This window comes from Ranitomeya variabilis, chromosome 1, assembly GCF_051348905.1.
Source record: "Ranitomeya variabilis isolate aRanVar5 chromosome 1, aRanVar5.hap1, whole genome shotgun sequence".
NCBI lineage: Eukaryota > Metazoa > Chordata > Amphibia > Anura > Dendrobatidae > Ranitomeya > Ranitomeya variabilis.
Genome location: NC_135232.1, coordinates 588,655,288 through 588,678,613, shown reverse-complemented (window position 1 = coordinate 588,678,613; position 23,326 = coordinate 588,655,288). Strand labels below are relative to the sequence as shown.

Genomic DNA, 23,326 nt, shown 5'->3' with positions numbered 1-23,326 from the left:
TTAATTAAATTTAAGAGGGGACTGGATACCTTTCTGGAAAAGTATAATGTTACAGGGTATATACACTAGATTCCTTGATAAGGCGTTGATCCAGGGAACTAGTCTGATTGCCGTATGTGGAGTCGGGAAGGAATTTTTTTCCCCATGGTGGAGTTACCCTTTGCCACATGGGGTTTTTTTGCCTTCCCCTGGATCAACATGTTAGGGCATGTTAGGTTAGGCTATGGGTTGAACTAGATGGACTTACAGTCTTCCTTCAACCTTAATAACTATGTAACTATGTACCTGCAGATTTATTGGCATCTGAGTCCCGAGAACACCACACCCCAATTGTGCACAACACACCCAAGAAGTGTGAAGCTCATCAAACAGGAGAACAAAGCTCCTATCGGAGGAGACACAGACTAGAGCCTATGCTTCCTATTTATTCTGCACCCCACTCTGTGTTCCAACTAAAATAGAAGCTGTGCACTTCTATTTGCTGAGCTGCGCACCTCATTACATCATGCCGCAATGTCATGAAGTCACAAGTTACAATAAGTGCAAGAAGGCATAAGGCCAAGGACACAGGGAGTAGTCTGAGTAGCCTGCTTGTGTATTTATATTTGATTTCATGCAGATTGTTGGAAGTCCAGATCTAAATACCCCACTAATCGCACAATAGATCTTCAAACATTGTGTAGGACAAGAAAAAAAGAGCACACATCTGTTAACTGAGCAGAGATATACAGAAGGGAATGGATTGAATAGAATGCTTACTCTTCATAGCAGGGTCATACATGGAAGTCATGTGTCCTCATAGCAAAAGTCCCCTTTTAGTCACCTGATATTTTAGAGTCAGCAGACAGCATCACTCAAAGTAGCAACTTCTGCTCCACTATCTTATCATGTCTTGTCGATGGACTACATTTTTATTCCGGATTTGATGCTGCCCCCCTGGCCAAACTTCTGCTTGTATTGAACTTGGTTATTGCATTGATGTTTGACTATTATTTTACATGGATGTTTGTTATTCAAACCACCATGAAAAATAATATTGTTCCCTAAACGCCAATTTTTCCACAGCCAATGATCTAAAGAAATTTTTCAAATCTTCCACTTGCGTATCCGCATTCTACTAAAGGTCACTCATAGACTACTGCATGTTCAGCATGTTCTTATCTAACTTGTAGTGTTTCTACCAATGTAAGCTTTGTATGATCAGATTTTCCAATGAGTGCTACACCAAAATGTTTACTTACTATATTGTACGGAATTGATAAAAAACAATCAATCAATTTTTTTTCACCTAATGCCTTGATCACTCAGGTCAGTCAAATGCCCAGACAACCACATTTTTAGGAAGCTTTGGAGGACATTTCAGGAAGTAAGTAAATTATTATATTCAGCTAAATTATTAGAACTCCTCTAATAGCTCTGAATAAGAAACATTTTACTGGATTTCAAGGACTCTGCAAATCTCCAAGATGGCCACGACACAGAAGTGCTTCAGTGATGATGATTCGGTGCTGTGTGCCAAACTCCATTCAGATTTGCCAATCTGCAGGCGTTAAACCACTTGCCCGCATCGTATTGGTCACTGCAGCTATGTCAGAAGTACCACATCCTTGGTGACACTTGTCGTGGTTATTATCCCAAATGCTGAAATAGCTACCATGCTGGTTGCTTACGGGAATGTTTGGAATTCCAAGAAAAGCATCTCATAGAATTTAAAATATAGAAAATGTTCTACCTCTTTCTTCGACAATTTTTTTTAATGATTTTGACAATTTTGATGGATTTTTTTCTGAATCTGCTCACCTGCTGTACCAGAATAATTTGCTGCCGACAATTTGTAGAATTTGTTAGCCTCTCCTATGCTAAAGGATCTGTATTCTGCATAGGATTTATTCCCATCAAAGTCCCCCAGGCTGATGTGCAGTTTACAGGGTCTGTCTGTCTGGTGGGTCATAGCATAAATGTTCTTGAATCCAAGCCAATGTTCACCTTTAAGAAGAACAAAGTCAATTATATAGAGGAAAGAAATTGCAAAAATAATGATGCAATTGGCAACAGTGAAAAGGGAGAACGGAAAATCTCCACTAAAGGGGTGTTTCTAGTAAATTATCAACTTTTCTCACGTGTAAAAAAAAAGAGTTTATTTTATGCCTATAAATAATCCTTAATACAAAATTTACACTTCTGTCTCTACATGAAAACCCTTTAAGTGTTCCCATATAGTTTTCCTCCATTCCGATGTCCAATTTACCTTTAAGTCTTCTGAATCCGTTTTCATACTCTATTCATGTTGCATAAAAGTCTAAATGATCTTCTCCATTGTGGTTTTGGATAAGAGTCCAGCCACCATTTCCTGACATCTCACAGTAAACCTACTGTAAGTGCGGAGAATAAAGATCATAACTGTAAATATTTGAATGATGAATCAAAAATGACTTTTCAAATTCTTCTTACCTTAACTTTAGAAATAGAACATTGTACGTTTGCTAGAAATGTCTTAAGGCCCCGTCTCACATAGCGAGATCGCTAGCGAGATGGCTGCTGAGTCACAAGTTTTGTGACGCAACAGCGACCTCAGTAGCGATCTCGCTATGTGTGACACGTACCAGCGATCAGGCCCCTGCTGCGAGATCGCTGGTCGTGTCGGAACGGCCTGGGCCGTTTTTTGATCGTTGAGGTCCCGCTGACATCGCTGAATCGGTGTGTGTGACACCGATCCAGCGATGTCTTCACTGGTAACCAGGGTAAACATCGGGTTACTAAGCGCAGGGCCGCGCTTAGTAACCCGATGTTTACCCTGGTTACCAGCGTAAATGTAAAAAAAAACAAACAGTACATACTCACCATCTGATGTCCGTCAGGTCCCTTGCCGTCTGCTTCCCACACTGACTGAGCGCCGCAAAGTGAAAGTGAAAGTACAGCACAGCGGTGACGTCACTGCTGCGCTCTGCTCTCACTGTACGGCGGCACTCAGTCAGAGCAGGAAGCAGACGGCAAGGGACCTGACGGACATCAGATGGTGAGTATGTACTGTTTGTTTTTTTTGGTAACCAGGGTAAACATCGGGTAACTAAGCGCGGCCCTGCGCTTAGTAACCCGATGTTTACCCTGGTTACCCGGGTGCTGCAGGGGGACTTCGGCATCGTTGAAGACAGTTTCAACGATGCCGAAGTCGTTCCCCTGATCGTTGGTCGCTGGAGAGAGCTGTCTGTGTGACAGCTCCCCAGGGACCATACAGCGACAAAACAGCGACGCTGCAGCGATCAGCATCGTTGTCTGTATCGCTGCAGCGTCGCTGTGTGTGACGGGGCCTTTAGTTTGGGATCCACTGACAACCACCATTTTACCATACTCCAAAGTGGGGTCTAAAGGTACCTTCACACGAAGCGACGCTGCAGCGATAGCGACAACGATGCCGATCGCTGCAGCGTCGCTGTTTGATCGCTGGGGAGCTGTCACACAGACCGCTCTCCAGCGACCAACGATGCCGAGGTCCCCGGGTAACCAGGGTAAACATCGGGTTGCTAAGCGCAGGGCCGCGCTTAGTAACCCGATGTTTACCCTGGTTACCAGTGTAAAAGTAAAAAAAACAAACAGTACATGCTCACCTGCGCATCCCCCGGCGTCCGCTTCCTGACACTGACTGAGCTCCGGCCCTAACAGCAGAGCGGTGACGTCACCGCTGTGCTTTCACTTTCACTTTAGGGCCGGCGCTCAGTAAGTGTCAGGAAGCAGACGCTGGGGGACGCGCAGGTGAGTATGTACTGTTTGTTTTTTTTACTTTTACGCTGGTAACCAGGGTAAACATCGGGTTACTAAGCGCGGCCCTGCGCTTAGTAACCCGATGTTTACCCTGGTTACCAGTGTAAAACATCGCTGGTATCGTTGCTTTTGCTTTCAAACACAACGATACACGGCGATCGGACGACCAAATAAAGTTCTGGACTTTATTCAGTTACCAGCGACATCACAGCAGGATCCTGATCGCTGCTGCGTGTCAAACTAAACGATATCGCTAGCGAGGACGCTGCAACGTCATGGATCGCTAGCGATATCGTTACAAAGTCATTTCGTGTGAAGGTACCTTTACTCTAGGATGGAAACTTTCCAAATCTGTGTCCCAAACCTGTTCTTAGCTGAAGAGCCGGAGGAGCATGCACTCCACTCTACAGAAAACCAGGCCATTATGCTGAATGAGTACAAGAAGCTTTCTTAAAGATTTGTCACCAGGTCAAAAGGGGCCATACTTTCCTCCTATTTTTTTCCAATAATTCTCCTGAGTACTCAACTTTTTCTTGTTTTAAAAATCTGCCAAAAATATTCAGAGATATGGTCCTTTTTATTTAGTGGTAATTTTTATGGTCTTTACCAAGGGGCAAAGATGCATAAATACACACCCCAGAGGATTCATGTCCCCTTGGTAAAGACCATACAAATTAGCACTAAAGAAAATTACCCTTATCTCTAGAACCATGTGTTGGATCAAACATAAAAAATAGAATACTAATGGGGCAGAGGGATTAAAATAAGAGCAGAAGAACATTAGCAGGCTACTTTTGACATGTTGACCGATGCTCTTAAAAATGCTCTATGTCATCTCTATGTTAAGGGCCTATGTAATCCACTCCTGTGGTCCAGACCAAAATAGGAATTTTAGACACCTTTGCTCTTAGCAATGGAGACAGTATTCAAAGGTCTGTTCCCAAGTGTCTAAGTAATAGATTTTAAAAGGAAAAAAAATGCATTTTGGGCTCTCCCTTTAAAGACATTATTTATTTTAAAAAAAATAAAATAATAATGAATAGAAAAATAGCATTGGATACAGACGCTGACATTTTGAGGGTAAAAGTCCGTAAAATGTTAACCTTAAAGATACAACCAGCATTACTTTTACTGTCTCACCTGAAAACCAAATTTAGCATTTCTCCGTAGTATTTCTTTCCCACATATTTGAGCAGTTGTATCCTATCAGAAGTGAGAGATTAAATATGATGTGGTAAAAAAAAAAGACAAATTATCAACTTATAAAAATATTGTAAGGACTCTGAACATTTTTTACCTTTTGTGCATTACTGCCCATTTCCAAGATGGCGTCCTTGGTCTCATGTGCACTGTGTCTTCCTGCTATAAAACTCCACCCCAGCCTTCAGTCTGTGCTAGAGTATTCTGCCTTGCATCCAGCTCCTGACCTCTGATTACTCCCTGGCTATACACCTGCTCCTGTGAACCTGTGTGGTTATCCTGCTACTCAGCTCTGAGTTCCTGCTGCATACACAAGTTTCCAGTAATCCTCCTTCATCTGCTGTTCGTGTTTACTTCCATCTGCATTTGCTAGACATGTAAACTGTTTCTGCTTTGCAATAACCTGAGACTATTAACCAGGCCTCCCTGGTTGAGCTAAGATATGATTTGAACTGCCTAATAAGCATATCTATCTGTGCCTGGACTAAGACAAGGACTTATTCGGGTCAAGTATCCTCAAGAATAATTGTGCTTCATAGACTTTCTGCTTGATTGCATTTTCCTCTCAAGTTTCCTATAGACTGCTAAGCTGCGTTTATTATTTGCACCAAGTGTTGTGGACTTGAGTTTCTCTCTGCACCTGTTTGAATCACAGTGTGATAATATAGACTTTACCACTTATAAAACTGTGTCCAGTAGTTGTCTTGTTCCACGCAAAGAGTCTCCTGAGTTATCCCCTATATTTATTACAGGATACTCTAGCCTAAAAAAAAAAGAAAAAGGAGACTGCTGGAACAATGACTGCAGAAAGCAAATTAGAGCAGGTGTTTTCCATAATTAGATCACTGCAGAAAGATGTGGAAGGTCTGCAAAAGAAGTTTGGAAGCTTTGAACACAATCAACAAGTGTTTGGACAAACTTTGCAGGACTTGAGCAACCGCATGGCAGCCCAGGAAAACAAACTTGCTGGCATAGAGTCCCAGTATGGATGGGCTTTTCAGGACATAAGCACGCAAATAGCTGCACAAGTGACTTTACCCTCTGGGCAACCGCTACCAGCTGGCCCACCTAAGTTGCCCCCATTCAGATTTAATGGTGATCACGACAAACTTCGTGGCTTTGTGAATCAATGTATGCTATATTTAGATGCGCACGCTGACCGTTTTCCTACTGATAGATCCAAAGTATTGTGTGTAAAAATGCTACTGACCTCAAGAGCGCTCGCCTGGGCGAATCCGATGATTGAGTCTCGTGACCCACGGTTAAATGACTTGGATGATTTCTTGGCCACTATGGCATTAATGTTTGATGACCCTAATCGCCGTGCAACCGCTGAATCTGCTTTGTTGTCTTTACGCCAGGCTAAACGTTCTGTTATTGAGTATGCCACTGAATTCAGGAGATTGGCGGTAGATACCAATTGGGACAGTTATGCACAATTGCCTATTTTTAAAAGGGGTCTGTCTAGTATTGTAAAAGATGAACTAGCCCGCTCTGAGTCACCACAAGTGCTAGAGACATTTATACAGCATTGTGTGCGCATAGACATTCGCCTTACTGAGCGTAGGGCAGGAGAAATTTGCTGCACATAACCGTGTTTCTAACTTTTCCCTTCTTTCCAAAGAGCCTGCAGGTAAAACCTCTCGGGAGGTGGAGCAGGTGCCCATGCAAATTGATTCCGTTCAGAGGCGCGAGATCAATGAGCGCCGGGAGCATCGCCTTCGTGAAAGTCTATGTTTCTACTGCGGCCAGTCTGACCACTTCTTGATCAATTGTCCTAAGTGTCCTAGACGGCCTAACAAGGTGCTAGCAGCAATAGGGGAGTATGACAACTGTGATGATGAACCTGACATCTCTGAATGTAGCCTGCCTTTAAATGCTGTATTCCATTCACCTTCTGTGACTTCACCCCCCAAGGAGCTGAAGGAAAAGAACTCTCACTGTTCTCTCCCTATTAAGATCCTGTATTCAGGACAGTGGATTTCCAGTTCAGCTATGATTGACTCTGGTGCAGGTGGCAATTTCATGGATATCGCATTTGCCAAGGAACATGGTATTAAAATTCAGCAAAGAGCCTCTCCAATTACCATGGAAACAGTGGATGGGTCACCTTTAATCTCTGGGCCTGTGGATCAGGAGACCTTACCCCTGGAAATTTTGTTGGAGCCTAATCATCAGGAGCAACTTTCTTTCTTGCTAATTTCTTCTCATTTTCCTGTGATTTTAGGCATTCCTTGGTTGCGTTCTCAGAACCCAATTATCAACTGGGAGACCAAGGAGATTATCTTCCCAAGAAGGAGCAACTCAGCGTTAACAGAAGCTGTCCCTGAGTCCACGGCTACGGAACCACATGTACAGGTATTTTCTTTACCTCCAGCTTATAAAGAGTTCTCTGACATCTGTGACAAGAAGAATGCAGATCAGCTTCCTCCACACAGGCATTATGACTGTCCCATTGAGCTGCTTCCCGGGGCAGCCATTACTTTTGGTAATGTATACCCTTTGGCGGCACCTGAGCTTCAAGCTTTAAAAGAGTATATTGAGGAAAATCTGGCCAAGGGCTTCATACGTCCTTCTTCCACACCAGCAGGGGCGCCTATCTTTTTTGTAAAGAAGAAGGATGGGACCTTGAGACCCTGTGTTGACTATCGAGAACTCAAAAAGGTAACCGTACGAAACCGTTACCCTTTGCCTCTGATTCCCGAATTACTGGAAAGAGTTCGCCATGCTAAGGTGTTCTCTAAACTGGATCTTCGTGGGGCTTATAATTTGGTGCGTATTCGTCCAGGGGATGAGTGGAAGACAGCATTCAGATGCCGGTATGGACACTTTGAATCTCTTGTGATGCCCTTCGGGCTTTGTAACGCCCCTGCAACATTTCAACACCTTGCTAATGACATTTTCAGAGACTTGTTGGACCAGTTTGTAGTGATCTATTTGGACGATATACTAATCTTTTCTGACTCTCTGCAGGAACATGAAGAACATGTCAAAACTGTTTTAAGACGTCTGAAAGAGAACCATCTGTATATTAAGCCAGAGAAATGCGAGTTCCATCGTTCTGAGATACAGTGCTTAGGTTATATCATCTCTCCCCAGGGGCTGAACATGGAATCTGGTAAGATTCAGGCTATCCTTGACTGGCCGGTACCCAAGAACGTTAAGGAGGTCCAACGTTTTATTGGTTTTGCAAATTTCTACAGACGCTTCATTCAAAATTTTTCTGATATTGGCCGTCCCATTACTTCCTTGACAAAGAAGGAAAAGCCCATTAAGTGGTCATCACAGGCTCAAGAAGCTTTTGATCGGCTTAAGATCTGTTTCACATCAGCACTGCTGTTGATACACCCAGATCCAACACTTCCTTTCATTGTTGAGGTGGATGCTTCTGATAATGCTTTGGGGGCTATTCTCTCCCAAAGAACTGGAGAGAAGGGCCTGCTACATCCTTGTGCTTTCTTTTCCCATAGACTAACCTCAGCAGAGAAGAATTATGACGTGGGAGACAAGGAATTGCTGGCTATTATTGCGGCTTTCAAAGAATGGAGGCATCATCTGCAAGGAGCTGCACAACAGATCATAGTGCTAACTGACCATCGCAATCTAGAGTTCCTTAGATCCGCTAGATGTCTTTCTCCTCATCAGGCTCATTGGAACTTATTTTTAAATCAATTTAACTTTGCTATCTCGTACCGCCCAGGTTCTCATAATGGGAAAGCTGATGCTTTATCCCGAATCCATGCTGCGGATTCCATACCTGGAACTCCGTCCAAGACCATTCTATCTGATGCCAATTTCATCGGAGTTATCCACGATCAGGACTTGTGGAAGGAGTGCAGGGAGGCCTATGAAGGTGATGTATTTCTGGCCAACCCACCTGTGGATATTAATCTTGTCTTTAAGGGTGGCATGTGGTTCAGAGATCAACGTATCTACTTCCCGGAGGTAGTCCATCTGCAGATCCTCAAGTTGGTACATGACTCCAAGTTGGCTGGTCACAGGTGGGTACAGAAGACACAAGAGTTCCTGAGCCAATTCTTCTGGTGGCCAACTTGCCTGAAGGATACCAAGGACTATGTTCTCTCTTGCGAGGTATGTGCCCGCTACAAGACTCCTCATGTGGCACCTACGGGCCTTCTACAACCATTACCTGTTCCGTCCCGCCCTTGGGGGTCTATATCAATGGACTTTATTGTGGAGCTGCCTACATCGGGGGGCATGAATACAATCATGGTGGTAGTTGATCGCCTGACTAAAGCTGCTCATTTTGTTCCGTGCACCGGCCTCCCCTCAGCTAAAGATACAGTGAACTTGGTTATACAGAATGTCTTTCGGTTGCACGGGGTTCCGGATGAGATCATCTCTGACTGTGGAGTACAGTTCACTTCAAGATTCTGGAAGGGGTTTTGCTCTGCACTCAATATTCATGTCTGTCTCTCTTCCGCTTACCATCCCCAGACAAATGGTCAGACTGAGTGTACCAACCAGACGCTGGAACAATATCTAAGATGTTATGTCAGCCATCTCCAGGATGATTGGTTGGAGTTGTTGCCGTTAGCCGAATTTTCATATAATAATTCTCAGAGCGCCTCCACTAAATTTACACCTTTCTTTGCCAATCTGGGTTATCATTCGTGTATTTTACCTATGTCTCCAATTAATTCTCCGGTTCCGGCAGTGGAGGAAAGGCTGACTGCGATGAGACAGAATCTGGAGGTTCTGAAGGAATCCCTGACCACAGCTCAAGAACGTTATAAGAGATCGGCTGATATATTCCGTAAACCTGCACCCATGTTCAAGGTAGGAGATTCCGTGTGGTTAGCAACTAAGAATCTGAAGTTAAACGTTCCTTCACAAAAACTTGGACAGAAATTCATTGGCCCTTTCAAGATCAACGGTATTGTGAGCTCTGTGGCCTGCCGGCTGAAGCTGCCTAGGACAATGAAGGTACACCCAGTTTTTCATGTATCTTTACTAAAGCCTGTATCTCCTAATACCTTCCAGGGATGTGTTGTGCCACATCCGCAGCCTGTGGTGATTGATGGGCAAGAACAATTCGTGGTGGAGGAAATTACTGATACCAGGATTCGCAGGAATCGGCTCCAATATCTGATAAGATGGCAGGGATATCTGTTGTGAATTTGGTTTCTGGGCTCCCCCGGTGGTTTCTGGTGGTACTGCACTTGTGTGCTTCATCTCCTCTGTTCACCTGTTTCCATCAGGATGTGGGAGTTTTCTATTTAACCTTGCTCCTCAGTCATTTCTATGCCGGCCAACAATGTTACCAGAAGCCTTTCTGTTGCATGTTCCTGCTCCTAGACTACTATCAGCTAAGTTGGACTTGTAGTCCTAAGTTTGTTTTGCATTTTTGTTCCAGTTCTCTGTGATTGATTATTTCTGAGGCTGGAAGCTCTTGTGAGCTGAAATTGCCACTCTGGTGTCATGAGTTGATATTAGAGTCTTAAAGTAATTTCAGGATGGTGTTTTGAAAGGGTGTTCAGCTGACTGTGAAGTTCCCTTTTCTGTCTTCCTACTATCTAGTAAGCGGACCTCAATTTGCTAAACCTATCTTCATACTTCGTATGTCAATTTCCTCTGAAATCACCGACAATATATGTGGGGGCTACTGTCTGCCTTTTGGGGAAAATTTCTCTAGAGGTAAGCCAGGTCTGTATTTTCCTCTGCTAGGGTCAGTCAGTTCTCCGGCTGGCGCTGGGCGTCTAGGGATAAAACGTAGGCACGCTACCCGGCCACTGTTAGTTGTGCGGTAGGTTTAGCTCACAGTCAGCTCGAGTTCCCATCTTCCAAGAGCTAGTCCTTTTTGTATGCTTTACTATGTTCTCTTGCCATTGAGAACCATGACAGTTTGGCCGGCCAAGGGTTAAAATAATTGGCAGAAGAAAGGAGAGAAAAGAACTCTGCAGAGAATTTTTTTTTTTTTTCCTGAGTTTGCTCATTAGTTGATTCACTTGCATCTCTGCTTACTGCAGCCTTCGTCTCTCTCTCCTTCTAATCCTTGAATGGTTCTGATTTCACCTGATTAATATGGATCCTCAGAGTTTAGCTACAGGTTTGGATAATCTCGCTGTGAAGGTTCAAAGTTTACAGGATTTTGTTATTCATGCTCCTATATCTGAACCTAGAATTCCTTTACCTGAATTTTTCTCCGGGGATAGATCTCGCTTCCAGAATTTCAAACATAATTGTAAATTATTTTTGTCTCTGAGATCTCGCTCCGCTGGAGATCCTGCACAGCAGGTCAGGATTGTAATTTCCTTGCTCCGGGGCGACCCTCAGGACTGGGCATTTGCTTTGGCACCAGGGGATCCTGCGTTGCTCAATGTGGATGCGTTTTTCCTGGCTTTGGGGTTGCTTTATGAGAAACCTCATTTAGAGATTCAGGCTGAAAAAGCCTTAATGGCCCTGTCTCAAGGGCAAGATGAGGCTGAAATATACTGCCAAAAATTTCGTAAGTGGTCTGTGCTTACTCAGTGGAATGAGTGCGCCCTGGCGGCGAATTTCAGAGAGGGTCTCTCTGATGCCATTAAGGATGTTATGGTGGGGTTCCCTGTGCCTACAGGTCTGAATGAGTCCATGACAATGGCTATTCAGATTGATCGGCGTTTGCGGGAGCGCAAACCTGTGCACCATTTGGCGGTGTCTACTGAGAAGGCGCCAGAGATTATGCAATGTGATAGAATTCTGTCCAGAAGCGAACGACAGAATTTTAGGCGAAAAAATGGGTTATGCTTCTATTGTGGTGATTCAACTCATGTTATATCAGCATGCTCTAAACGTACTAAGAAGGTTGATAAGTCTGTTTCAATTGGCACTTTACAGTCTAAGTTTATTCTATCTGTGACCCTGATTTGCTCTTTATCGTCTATTACCGCGGACGCCTATGTCGACTCTGGCGCCGCTTTGAGTCTTATGGATTGGTCCTTTGCCAAACGCTGTGGGTTTGATTTAGAGCCTCTGGAAGTTCCTATACCTCTGAAGGGTATTGACTCCACGCCATTGGCTAGTAATAAACCACAATACTGGACACAAGTAAATATGCGTATTAATCCGGATCACCAGGAGATTATTCGCTTCCTTGTGTTGTATAATCTACATGATGTGTTGGTGCTTGGATTGCCATGGCTGCAATCTCATAACCCAGTCCTCGACTGGAAAGCAATGTCTGTGTTAAGCTGGGGATGTCAGGGGACTCATGGGGACGTACCTTTGGTTTCCATTTCGTCATCTATTCCCTCTGAGATTCCGGAATTTTTATCTGATTATCGTGACGTTTTTGAGGAGCCTAAAATTGGTTCACTACCTCCGCACAGAGAGTGCGATTGTACTATAGATCTGATTCCGGGCAGTAAGTTTCCAAAGGGTCGTTTATTTAATCTATCTGTGCCTGAACATGCTGCTATGCGGGAATATATTAAGGAGTCCTTGGAAAAGGGACATATTCGTCCTTCGTCATCTCCCTTAGGAGCCGGTTTTTTCTTTGTATCTAAAAAAGATGGCTCTTTGAGGCCGTGTATTGATTATCGGCTTTTGAATAAAATCACGGTTAAATATCAGTATCCTTTGCCACTGCTTACTGATTTGTTTGCTCGAATAAAGGGGGCCAAGTGGTTCTCTAAGATTGATCTTCGTGGGGCGTATAATTTAGTGCGAATTAAGCAGGGGGATGAGTGGAAAACCGCATTTAATACGCCTGAGGGCCATTTTGAGTATTTAGTAATGCCTTTTGGTCTTTCAAATGCCCCTTCAGTCTTTCAGTCCTTTATGCATGACATTTTCCGTGAATATTTGGATAAATTTTTGATTGTGTATCTGGATGATATTTTGATTTTTTTCGGATGACTGGGACTCTCATGTCCAACAGGTCAGGAGGGTTTTTCAGGTTTTGCGCTCTAATTCCTTGTGTGTAAAGGGTTCTAAGTGCGTTTTTGGGGTTCAAAAGATTTCGTTTTTGGGGTACATTTTTTCCCCCTCTTCCATTGAGATGGACCCTGTCAAGGTTCAGGCTATTTGTGATTGGACGCAACCCTCTTCTCTTAAGAGCCTTCAGAAGTTTTTGGGCTTTGCTAATTTTTATCGTCGATTTATAACTGGTTTTTCTGATGTCGCTAAACCGTTGACTGATTTGACTAAGAAGGGTGCTGATGTTGCTGAGTGGTCCCCTGCTGCTGTGGAGGCCTTTCGGGAGCTTAAGCGCCGCTTTTCTTCCGCCCCTGTATTGCGTCAGCCTGATGTTACTCTTCCTTTTCAGGTTGAGGTCGACGCTTCAGAAATCGGAGCTGGGGCGGTTTTGTCGCAGAAAAGTTCCGACTGCTCCGTGATGAGACCTTGTGCGTTCTTTTCTCGTAAGTTTTCGCCCGCTGAGCGAAATTATGATATTGGTAATTGGGAGCTCTTGGCTATGAAGTGGGCTTTTGAGGAGTGGCGTCATTGGCTTGAGGGGGCTAGACATCAGGTGGTGGTATTGACCGACCACAAGAATTTGATTTATCTTGAGTCCGCCAGGCGCCTGAATCCTAGACAGGCGCGCTGGTCGTTATTTTTCTCTCTGTTTAATTTTGTGGTTTCTTACCTACCGGGTTCTAAAAATGTGAAGGCGGATGCCCTTTCTAGGAGTTTTGAGCCTGATTCCCCTGGTAATTCTGAACCTACAGGTATCCTTAAGGATGGAGTGATATTATCTGCTGTTTCCCCAGATTTGCGACGGGTCTTGCAGGAGGTTCAGGCGGATAGACCTGATCGTTGCCCGCCTGGTAGATTGTTTGTTCCTGATGATTGGACCAGTAGAGTCATCTCGGAGGTCCATTCTTCTGCGTTAGCAGGTCATCCTGGAATCTTTGGTACCAGGGATTTGGTGGCTAGGTCCTTCTGGTGGCCTTCCCTGTCGCGAGATGTGCGAGGTTTTGTGCAGTCTTGTGATGTTTGTGCTCGGGCCAAGCCTTGTTGTTCTCGGGCTAGTGGATTGTTGTTATCCTTGCCTATTCCGAAGAGGCCTTGGACTCACATCTCCATGGATTTTATTTCTGATCTCCCTGTTTCTCAGAAGATGTCTGTCATCTGGGTGGTGTGTGACTGTTTCTCTAAGATGGTCCATTTGGTTCCCTTGCCTAAATTGCCTTCTTCATCCGAGCTGGTTCCTCTGTTTTTTCAAAATGTGGTGCGCTTGCATGGTATTCCGGAGAATATCGTTTCTGACAGGGGAACCCAATTCGTGTCTAGATTTTGGCGAGCGTTCTGTGCTAGGATGGGCATTGATTTGTCTTTTTCGTCTGCTTTCCACCCTCAGACTAATGGCCAGACCGAGCGAACTAATCAGACCTTGGAGACTTATTTGAGGTGTTTTGTGTCTGCGGATCAGGATGATTGGGTTGCCTTTTTGCCCTTGGCGGAGTTTGCCCTCAATAATCGGGCTAGTTCTGCCACCTTGGTTTCTCCTTTCTTCTGTAATTCGGGGTTTCATCCTCGTTTCTCTTCCGGTCAGGTGGAGTCTTCGGATTGTCCTGGAGTGGATGCTGTGGTGGAGAGGTTGCATCAGATTTGGGGGCATGTGGTGGACAATTTGAAGTTGTCCCAGGAGAAGACTCAGCATTTTGCCAACCGCCGTCGTCGTGTTGGTCCTCGTCTTTGTGTTGGGGACTTGGTGTGGTTATCTTCTCGTTTTGTCCCTATGAAGGTTTCTTCTCCTAAGTTTAAGCCTCGGTTCATCGGCCCGTACAAGATATTGGAGATTCTTAACCCTGTGTCCTTTCGTTTGGACCTCCCTGCATCTTTTTCTATTCATAATGTCTTCCATCGGTCATTGTTGCGCAGGTATGAGGTACCGGTTGTGCCTTCCGTTGAGCCTCCTGCTCCGGTGTTGGTTGAGGGTGAGTTGGAGTACGTTGTCGAGAAGATCTTGGACTCCCGTGTTTCCAGACGGAGACTTCAGTATCTGGTCAAGTGGAAGGGCTACGGTCAGGAGGATAACTCTTGGGTGACAGCCTCTGATGTTCATGCCTCCGATTTGGTCCGTGCCTTTCATAGGGCTCATCCTGATCGCCCTGGTGGTTCTGGTGAGGGTTCGGTGCCCCCTCCTTGAGGGGGGGGGTACTGTTGTGAATTTGGTTTCTGGGCTCCCCCAGTGGTTTCTGGTGGTACTGCACTTGTGTGCTTCATCTCCTCTGTTCACCTGTTTCCATCAGGATGTGGGAGTTTTCTATTTAACCTTGCTCCTCAGTCATTTCTATGCCGGCCAACAATGTTACCAGAAGCCTTTCTGTTGCATGTTCCTGCTCCTAGACTACTATCAGCTAAGTTGGACTTGTAGTCCTAAGTTTGTTTTGCATTTTTGTTCCAGTTCTCTGTGATTGATTATTTCTGAGGCTGGAAGCTCTTGTGAGCTGAAATTGCCACTCTGGTGTCATGAGTTGATATTAGAGTCTTAAAGTAATTTCAGGATGGTGTTTTGAAAGGGTGTTCAGCTGACTGTGAAGTTCCCTTTTCTGTCTTCCTACTATCTAGTAAGCGGACCTCAATTTGCTAAACCTATCTTCATACTTCGTATGTCAATTTCCTCTGAAATCACCGACAATATATGTGGGGGCTACTGTCTGCCTTTTGGGGAAAATTTCTCTAGAGGTAAGCCAGGTCTGTATTTTCCTCTGCTAGGGTCAGTCAGTTCTCCGGCTGGCGCTGGGTGTCTAGGGATAAAACGTAGGCACGCTACCCGGCCACTGTTAGTTGTGCAGTAGGTTTAGCTCACAGTCAGCTCGAGTTCCCATCTTCCAAGAGCTAGTCCTTTTTGTATGCTTTACTATGTTCTCTTGCCATTGAGAACCATGACAGATATCCCACCGAGGAAGACTCTTGGGAACCTGTGGAAAACATCAATGCCCAACAGAAGATTTCTCATTTTCATCAGAGATTCCCTGAGAAACCAGGTCCAGGATCGTCCTGAGGCCGCTTCTAAGGAGGGAGTAATGTCAGGACTCTGAACATTTTTTACCTTTTGTGCATTACTGCCCTTTTCCAAGATGGCGTCTTTGGTCTCATGTGTGCTGTGTCTTCCTGCTATAAAGCTCCACCCCTGCCTTCAGTCTGAGCTAGAGTATTCTGCCTTGCATCCAGCTCCTGACCTCTGATTACTCCCTGGCTATACACCTGCTCCTGTGAACCTGTGTGGTTATCCTGCTACTCAGCTCTGAGTTCCTGCTGCATACACAAGTTTCCAGTAATCCTCCTTCATCTGCTGTTCGTGTTTACTTCCATCTGCATTTGCTGGACATGTAAGCTGTTTCTGCTTTGCAATAACCTGAGACTATTAACCAGACCTCCCTGGTTGAGCTAAGATATGATTTGAACTGCCTAATAAGCATATCTATCTGTGCCTGGACTAAGACAAGGATTTATTCGTGCCAAGCATCCTCAAGAATAACTGTGCTTCATAGACTTTCTGCTTGATTGCATTTTCCTCTGAAGTTTCCTATAGACTGCTAAGCTGCGTTTATTATTTGCACCAAGTGTTGTGGACTTGAGTTTCTCTCTGCACCTGTTTGAATCACCGTGTGATAATATAGACTTTACCACTTATAAAACTGTCCTGTAGTTATCTTGTTTCACACAAAGAGTCTCCTGAGTTATCCCCTATAATTATTACAAATGTAATAACTGATGTCAATTTATTACATTTTATATACAAAAAACATAAAATTGCACAGTCTCTACACTTGAAAAATACATTTCTAAATTTGTGGATTTTGGTTATCTTATCTTGAGAGACTGAGCCTGAAATCACAAAAAAAAATACAATATGACTATTTAGAAAGTTTAAGGAACATCACTTATAAAAAATATTATTTAGAAATGTACAGTGTGGAGATCATACTCACTCAGGTGCGGCAGGAGGAAGACAGGAGACGCGTTTCTTTAACCCCTCTCTGAACTCAGATGTACTATTCCGTCCATGTGACCTGGGACTTAATTTCCATGGATGGAATAGTATGTCATTAGCGATTGGCCGCACACACGGGGGTGTGCGGCTGATCGCAGCCGGGTGTCAGCCAATAATCACAGCTGACAACCGGCACTAAGTTCCAGGAGCGGTCACGACCACTCTCGGCACTTTAATCCCCCCGGAATACTGCGATCGAACACGATCACAGCATTCCGGGAGCAGGCTGAGGGCTGACAGCCCCTCGGCCTTTGGATCGGAGACCCCGCGAGCATGACGTGGGGTCCAAATCCCTTTAATAGTAACCCGATGTCGTCATGACAACATCCGGGTTACCAGAGCTGAGAAACTTCCTGTCATACACAGTGCACGTCAGGAAGTCTCTCAGGTCAGTGTGCACAGAGTGCAGCGTTGACAGCTTCTGTAGCATGCAGATGCTGCTTCATCTGCATGCTATAGAAGCGATCAGCCTGCAAAGAATGAGTGTCCCATAGTGGGACAAAGTGTAAAAGTAAGAATGAAATAAAACATTTTTTTTATATAATTGTAAAAATATAAAAAAAAATTAAAAAAAAGATTTATTCTATCATAAAATCAATATTTGAATTAAAGAAAATGTAAACAATAAAAGTACACATATTTGGTATCGCCACGTCCAAAATGACTCAACCTATAAAACTGTCCCACTAGTTAACCCCTTTAGTGAACACCATAAAAAAAAGCACAAGGCAAAAAACAATGCTTTATCATCATACCACCGAACAAAAAGTGGAATAACACACGATCAAAAAGACGGATATAAATAAACATGATACCTCTGAAAATGTCATCTTGTCCCGCAAAAAACGAGCTGCCGTACCGCGTCATCAGCGAAAAAATAAAAAAGCTTTAGCTGTCAGAATAAAGTGATGCAAAAACAATTACTTTTTCTATAAAATAGGTTTTATTATATAAAAGCACTAAAACATAAAAAAATAATTATGAGGTATCGCTGTAATCGTACTGACCCGAAGAATAAAACTGCCTTTTAAATTTTACCACAGTGTAAATGCCCCCCCCCCCAAAGAAATTCATGAATTGCTGGTTTTTACTCATTCTGTCTCCCAAAAATCGTAATACACTGTGCAGAATTATTAGGCAAGTTGTATTTTAGAGGCTTATTTTTATTATTGATCAACAACTATGTTCTCAATCAACCCAAAAGAAAAGTGGGATTAGGACAAAATGAGGGAAGAACAACCTCTTGTAACCTATGAAATTTTGAAGCTACCTTATATAGGAAGATAAAGAGGATCAGGTCTCATAACAACTCTATCTTCCCTAAACTGTATATGCGGAGGCTGTATGGACAAAGCGTGTATATCACTAATCCTTCTCGCGGATGTAAGCGCAACTAAGAGAGCTGTTTTCAAGGATAGGATTTTAATCGGGGCATCATCAATAGGCTGAAATGGAGCTTGCGGTAAGTCTGAGAGCACAAGATTTAGGTCCCATAGAACTATTCTTTGTTTAATGATTGGTCTAGATCTTGTAACTGCCTTGAAGAACCTGAGTATCCAATGATTGCTGGCCAAACTTCTATTGTATAGCGCCACTAGAGCCCATGCTTGAACCCTAAGTGTACTTGTTGCTAGGCCCATATCTAACCCTTTTTGCAAGAATTCTAAAATTTTAGTTAATACAGGGCTCCTGATCAATCCGTGTCCCTGTAACCGATAAGAATTTTCTCCATATCCTGATGTAAATGTTTGTTGTAGAGATTTTTCTACTTTTAAGTAATGTATTTACCTGGTCCCGCTAAAAACCCCTCCCCCTTAGTAACGGCCTTTCAAATTCCACGCTGCTAGATGTAAATTGGCCACTTGTGGATGGAGGATTGGGCCCTGGGAGAGGAGATTTGGTATTTTTGGAAGAATCCATGGCTGGGAAATAGACATCTTCCTCAGCCAAGGAAACCATGATCTTCTGGGCCAGAACGGGGCTATCAGGATTATTCGGGTCTCGTCTTCTCATATTTTCCTCAGAACTATTGGGATTAAGTTCAGAGGGGGAAACGTATAGGCGAGATTGAAGTGCCATGGGATTAGAAGAGTGTTTACCGCATACGGATTGTCTCTGGGATTTAGGGAGCAGAATTGATGTAGTTTTCTGTTTTGTCGGTTGGCAAACAGATCTATGTCTGGACATCCTCACAACTGTATGATCTGGTTGAAGATGGATGAGTTTAGTGTCCAATCTCCCTGTCTGAGTTGGTTGCGGCTTAGATAGTCGGCCAAGATATTGCACTTTCCTTTTATGTAAAGAGCTGTGAGTGATAGTAGATGATTTTCGGCCATCTGAAAAATATGATCCATGACCTCCATTAATGAACCAGACTGAGTACCTCCTTGATGGTTAATGTAGGCTACGGTTACTTGGTTATCGGAGAAAAGTCTGACGTGCCGACCCTGTAGGGGTATAAGAAAACTACTTAAAGCGCGTTCTACTGCTAATAACTCCTTTAGATTGGATGCAAACTCTGATCGGACTGAGACCATAGTCCCTGGACCCAACTACTTTCCAAGTGTGCTCCCCATCCCCTGGGGCTAGCATCTGTAGTTATTATCCGAGTTATATGATTTGTCCAGGGAACCCCCCTACGTAAATTTGGTACGTGTGTCCACCAATGTAGTGATTGAATAGAATCAACGGACAATGAAAATTTACTGTCGAGGTGAGCTTTCAGGCGACGGGAATTCTGTAAAACGTCCCACTGTAGTGCTCTGGTATGATATTGAGCCAAGAGAACCGCCGGAATACACGATGTGAGTGAACCCAATAGTGACATCGCCCCTCTCACAGAGATTGATGGATTATTAATCATTCAGGTCGCTAGTCGCTGGATACTATCTACTTTTGAATCCGGCAGACGACACTCCTGCCGACTATGGTAAGACCCAGAAACTCCTGAACTTTTAAAGGTTGTAAACAAGATTTTTTCAAATTAATAATCCACCCCAATTTGTGCAACACTGATGACACTTTTTCCAATTGATTTTTGCAATGTGACTCTGAATGTCCCACAATCAATAAGTCATCTAGGTAGGGAACTATTAATATGTCCTGTTCGTGAAGGTGTGCCATAACTTCTACCATGACTTTAGTAAAAACCCGGGGTGCAACCGAGACTCCGAAGGGTAGTGCACGATATTGTAAGTGCTGTACTGAGCCGTTTACTGAAACCGCCACCCTAAGGAACTGTTGGTGATCTATGTGTATCGTGACGTGATAATAGGTGTCTTTCAGATCTAGGACAACCATGAAGCAATTGTTAAAGAGAAGTTTTTTTGCCGTCTTTCCAGATTCCATTTTAAAAGATGGGTCCAGCAAAAATGTATTCAAGCCTTTCAAATTAATAATGGTATGAAAGGATTTGTCAAGTTTTTTGACCAGAAAGAGAGGGGAGTAGAACCCTTTACCACTTTGTACCGTGGGCACATTAATCAGAACCCCTTTTTTCTGAAGTTCCTGAACTTCCGACTCTAGTGCCAATTGTTCTGCAGAAGAAGAACGGATGGGTGTTAAAGTAAATTTATCATGAGGAATCCGTTGGAACTCAAACTTTAGGCCAGTTTTAATAACGCTGAGAATCCATGGACTGTTGGAAATTTGTAACCAGGCAGCAAAGAAGGCTGAAAGCCTACCCCCTCTCAGTTCTGGCAGTCATTGAGGTTTTTTATAGTCCCGAGAGGTATTAAACATATATCCTCTACCTTTCCTTCTATTACTATTATATCTGGGTCTTTCTCTATTCAACCTTCTGTAGCTAAATCATCCTTTATTATAATTCAGTCTATAAGAGGGTCTTCCTAGGTAAGGGAACCGTTTCTTATTATCACCCACCTTCTCTAATAGTTCATCAAGAACCGGTCTAAATAAATGTGCCCCTTCACATGGAATGCTACACAGTTTTGATTTGGCTTGCAAATCTCCTGGCCAACATTTAATCCATAGAGCTCTACAGCAGGGGTGTCAAACTGCATTCCTCAAGGGCTGCAAACAGGTCATGTTTTCAGGATTTCCTTGTGATCATTTAATCACCTGCACAGAATGATTCCAGCACCTTGTGCAATGAGAAGGAAATCTTGAAAACACGCATGGTTTGAGGCCCTCAAGGAATGCAGTTGGACACCCCTGCTCTACAGGTTGCGTTAGAAAGGGCTGAAGATCTGGCGGCGAATTTAACAGAATCAGCCGACGCGTCTGACAGAAAAGCTGCCACCTCCTGAATTATAGGTAAGGACGATAGGATCTCATTCCTGGGAGCCTTATTTTTGAGCTGATCCTCTAAGCGGTCAAGCCACACCATCAGTGACCGTGCTGTGCAAGTGGCTGCAATCGCTGGTCTTAGGGATCCTGCTGATGTTTCCCAAGCCCCTTTCAGGAAAACGTCAGCCTTACTATCAAGTGGATCTTTTAGATTTCCTAGATCTTCAAACGGAAGGGAGGTTCTTTTACACGCCTTGTCCCATGAGGATGAAGCTTCCTCCTTGAATGGATATCTCCTCTTAAATGCCGGTGGAAGTGAACCTTTCCTTTCGGGTTTTTTTTCACTCCTTTGTAATCAATGTATTTATCTTATCCACCACCGGAAAAGACCTTCGGGATTTACGATCTAGGCCTTTAAACATAATGTCCTGCATGGAGCATTCTGTCTGGGTCTCCTCAATCCCCATTGTGTTGTTTACCGCTTTAGCAAGATGGTTTACTCTGTCTAGCGGCAAGCAGGAGTGACCAGACACGGTCTCTATAGATAAAGAGGATGTCGGAAAGGAATCAGAGCTCAATTCACCCGAGTCCGACCCTAAATCCAAAATTGGGGACCTAATATGTTTGCTTCTCCTGACATCCGTTTTCTGGGACATTGATTTAATAGAACCTTTAACTTCGTGTCTAACCATATTCCTTAGAGTGGAAGTAAGGTCAGGGGCTTCTTCCTCAATTAAGTGTTGTATGCAGGGTTTACATAGGTTTCTGTCATGGCCATCTGGGACTGGTTCCCCACACTCGGCGCATGTTTGGCTTTGGCGGAACATTTTCTCCCCTAACAAGGAGAGAGGGAATATAAGGAGGAACAGGAAATCACTAAGTGAACTTTCACGTAGATCACTTACCCAAACGTGCAGTGATTGGTACAGTAATCAGTGGGGGGTCCTGCCTAGCCGGCGATGTTTTATGGCTTGAGGACTTGGTCTGCCTCGATTTTTGGGTATCCTTGCCTCCACCAGCGTGACTACTGCCACTAGATCGCTGCTGGGATATAATTCGAGGCTCCTCACTGGGCTGAATGTGAAGCTGCTGCTTGTCAGGCAGTGGTGCTTCCTGCTCCAGCGACTCCAACCTAACAATGAGTCAGAAGCACTCAGCAGTCGTCAGACTCTTCATTAAATACCGCCAAGGTACCGCTCCCTGATGGGGGGTCAGCAGGCTCCAGGTGATCTGCCTGGTACCATGATCAAATGTTTGAGTGTCTCCCCCAGGGCCGCGCCCCGGACCGACCGTAAACAGACCTCCGCCCCCCCCGAAAGCCCATCCGCAAACCCACACAGCATAAACGCTGGGATCAGGCAAGGACGCGGCAGCGACGCCATCGGCCGGCGCGGTCCCACTGCGCATGCCCCGCCACGTCATCAGGCTGTGCCGCCAGCTGCATCAATCGGACATGCCCCTTCCGGTCGCGACTGCGGTGAGTGATCCGACGTGCGGTCGAGGAAGCCAGCGCCACCTGGCCGACTCGCACATCACCACCAGGCTATGGACAGACCCCGGGAGGACCCCCGGGCGTAGCCACGGTAGAAGACCCCATATACTCACCTGGCACCTGACGGTGATGGATCACTTAAGAGGCAAGCATTTAGATAAAAGCTGCCCCTCGCTGCTGACACCGACACCAGCAGTTCCCCTGCCGTGTGGTGCTTCCGGCATCCTGGACAGACTGAGGTAGGGGATCTGTTATGATCTGGTGGCCTAAGAACAGCATGAGACGTACTCTGGAGAAGGTGGTACCTGTACTGACCGCAGACCCTGAACTTAACACCGCAACTAGAAGTAGCCGTGGAATGTACCTATCACTCCCTAGACATCTCGACACAGCCGGAGGACTAATTACCCCTAGAGATAGAAAAGGGAAAACTATCTTGCCTCAGAGAAAATCCCCAAAGGATAGACAGCCCCCCACAAATATTGACTGTGAGAGGAGAGGGAAAAAACATACACAGACTGAAATCAGAATTTAGCAAAGGAGGCCACTTCTAGCTAAATAGAAAGGATAGGACAGAGTACTATGCAGTCAGTATTAAAACACTAGAAAATATCCACCACAGAAAATACAAAATCTCCACATCCAACTAAAGATATGGAGGGTATATCTGCATCTCCAGA

The 23,326-nt window shown here is 44.4% G+C and overlaps 1 pseudogene; it reads right to left on the bottom strand.

Moving 5' to 3' along the window:
* Positions 1 to 1,407: 1,407 nt before the first annotated feature.
* Positions 1,408 to 21,846, bottom strand: LOC143797773 (fibrinogen C domain-containing protein 1-like; annotated as a pseudogene).
* Positions 21,847 to 23,326: the final 1,480 nt, after the last annotated feature.